The sequence below is a fragment of the Octodon degus genome, unplaced genomic scaffold, assembly GCF_000260255.1.
Source record: "Octodon degus isolate 3935 unplaced genomic scaffold, OctDeg1.0 scaffold00014, whole genome shotgun sequence".
Lineage (NCBI taxonomy): Eukaryota > Metazoa > Chordata > Mammalia > Rodentia > Octodontidae > Octodon > Octodon degus.
Window position 1 is genome coordinate 10,826,953 of NW_004524590.1, and position 3,394 is coordinate 10,830,346.

Consider the following 3,394-nt stretch of genomic DNA (forward strand, 5'->3'; position numbering starts at 1 on the left):
TCTCTCCTGTGTTCTCCAGTTTCCTAAAAGTTGGCTGATCATCTTTTGCCCTCCAGCCTTTTTCTACATAGCTGACTTCATTCATCTCTCTATCTTGTCTTCTATCCTTCTTAACTCCCCTCACACCCCCTTCAAAAGGGAAAAATCAGCCGGGGAGATGGCTCAGTGGAATAAGTGCTTCCCTGGCAAGCGCAAGGGTCTGAGTTCAATCCTCGGATCCGCAAAAAAAAAAAAAAAAAAAAAAAAAAAAAAGGGAAAAATCACTCTGTTAAGGGGAAAATCATTGCATACAAGTTCTTTTAATATGTTGCATTTTGTTACATAACTGTAGAATCTGTTCCCATGCTTAAAGCTATCAGCTTAATAGTTAACACAGTTTGCCAGTAGTTAGGCTATGCTTGATTCTACTATTATTGCTAACAATACAACTTTAGCCAAGATGTTATAAGTTTTTCTCCTTTTTAGGATAACACCTTGATTGTCTGTGGTCATAACCATCATCATCGTCCAGTACCAAAGGACTGGATGCTGAGCCAAACAGATACCAACTTCTTGTCCTTAATAAATTAGGAAGGTGGGTTCTTGGTTCAGATACAAAGACCAAGAAAAACCTACACAGAGAAGACATTCCTTAGGAACAGATACTTCCTTGGGAAGCCTCAGCTATTGATTTAGCTATCTACCATAAGAATTCTAAAAATATCAACACAGAATACAAAATAAAATAAAAGGTAGAAAATAGAAGATGACAAGACACAAAGGAAAAATGAAAACTCAGTCCTCCAGCCTAAACAAGGGATATCTACAAGACAATAAGATAAAAGAAATCAGAAGCCACTCATTGTAACTTTCTTAAACGATAGCAGCAGAAGTGAAAAAACAAAGGGAAGACACTATAGAAACAAAAATGATGATTAAAATGAAAGGTATTAGAGCAGATTCAGATAAAAAGTAGAGGATCTTAGGAAAATGGTAGATATTATGGCCCAAACTGAAATCCAGGAGATTAAAAATGCCAATAAAAGTATACAGAACAGTCAAATAAAGACATGTTCCACATGGCTGACACTGACAAAGGATCTACAATCTGAGGTACAGGATCTCAGAATAAATCCTGAGTGGATTTCACTGACCTTATCAGACCCAAAAGCTGCAACTCTTATTGCGTAGTTCTTGCTTTATCTTGGTCTTAACCATCCAGCAGAAAAGTATACAAATGAAGTATAAGAAGTAAAGCCATGGTTTTATGTTGAGCTGTAGGGGACTCAGGTCAACAATTTCTGACATTACCAGTGAAGCAGAGGCCCCAATACTATTATGGACTACTAGACTCTTTTAGAATATTTTGCTGAGTTAACACACCTATAATATTCAAATGATGGAACTAAACAAAAAAGGGGATACAGATGAATGCTCATTTTGTATCTGTGTATTCAAAATGATTTATATATATATATATAGTTGCATTTTCTTAATGAATAGAGGGATTTGTTCTAATAGAGTTTGTAAATAGGATATCATGTCTACATCTTGTACAGCAAATAATCACTAGGGAGAATGTATGTAATGTGTTAATTATTGAAACTGTCCTACCAATTTGATTTGAAACTGTCTCATTGCTATTTGTTTATCAATAAAATTATGAAAAAAGACACATATAAAATATCAGATTTAGAAGACAGAATTGTGGCTACTTTGAAAAGAAAGAAAGATATAAAAATATCAAGAGACCAAAGCCTTCGTAGGAAAATGGATGCAACTTGAGGCTATACTCATAAGTGAAATAAAACAGACCCACATGTGTAAATATCATATTGTCTCCCTAGTGTAAGAACTCAAAAGAAGAAATAAAAACTGAAAGGTATAACAGACATAGTTAAATGGAAAGAAACAGAACTTAAGGATCAAGAGACCATGAAAAAAGCAACCAACCTCTGTAAGATGAAGCAAAGAAGAACAACATAAAATTGGTTGGAGTCAATGAGAAAGAAAATTGGTTGGAGACAGTGAAAATGCCATTTAAAAAACCCCACCTCATCACAGAAGTCATAGCAGGTTCTACTGGAAGAGAAAGTAGGTGGAAATCTTAAAGACATAGGGGTAGGCAGAGAGTTCATCAAAAAGTCAAACTGCATGGGAAATGCTTCAAAAAATCAATAAGTGGGAACTCATCCTTTTGAAAAGTTTCTGCACATCAAAAGAAATCACCAACAGAATGAAAAGACACCCCACAAATTGGGGAAAAATGTTAACCAATGATCACTCAGAAAAAGGACTTCTTTTCTAGAATATAAAAATAACTAAAAACAAAAATCAGGCCCCCAAAATTCAAAGATCTTTGCGAGTCTGAGACCTGAGTGGGCTCTAAAGTGAGCTCAAGGACAGTCTGAACTGCATAGCAAGACCCTGTCCTGTCTCAAAAAGAAAAAAAAAATCAAAGACCCAATCCAAAAATGGGTATCTGAGATGAATACACATTTCTCAGAGGAAGAAATTCAAATGGCAAATAATTATATGAAAAAAATGTTCCACAGCACTGGTCATTTGATAAATGCAAATTAAAACAACATTACAATACAATCTTACCCCAGAAAGAATGACTATCATAAAGAAATTAACTAATAACAAATGCTGGAAGGGCTACGGGAAAAAAAAGAACCCTTCTCCACTGTTGATGGGAATGTAGACAAGTACAACTACTATGGGAATTAGTGTAGAGACTCCTTAATAAACTAGGATTGGAAGTCCCAGTCAACCCAGCTTTTACCGTTTTTTCCTAAAAATCCTGAAAATGTCATATATACACAGTGATATATGTACACTTATGTTTATAGCAGCACAATTTGTCATAGACAAATCTTGGAAACTGCCAAAATGCCCATCACCTGATGAATGGATAAAGAATATGTGGTATTTTTATACAATGGAGTATTACTCAGCTATAAAGAAAGATACATGTGAAGCCTTTATGGATAAATGGATGTAACTATAGGCTATACTCATAAATAAAACAGATCACATGTCAATATCATATTGTCTCCCTAGTATAGGAACATGAAAGAATAAATAAAATCTGAAAGGTGTAATAGATATAGTAAAATGGAAAGAAACTGAACATAAGGAATAAACAATGAAAATGAAGGAAAAGAGAAAGGATAAAAAGGAAGGGGAAAATCATGCAAGTATCTATACAGGATACCTGAGATGATTGTGTTATTAATTTCCATCAATGTTTTGAAGCAAGTTAATGTTTAAAATTTTCACTTTGACTAACTCTATAGCTAATGTCTGTAATCTGAGCAACTACACAGTAGACAACAATGTGCAACACAAAAACCATTGTTGAATACCTCTCATCTTATTCTTCTAAATGTGTACAGTTTCTAAAGGTATA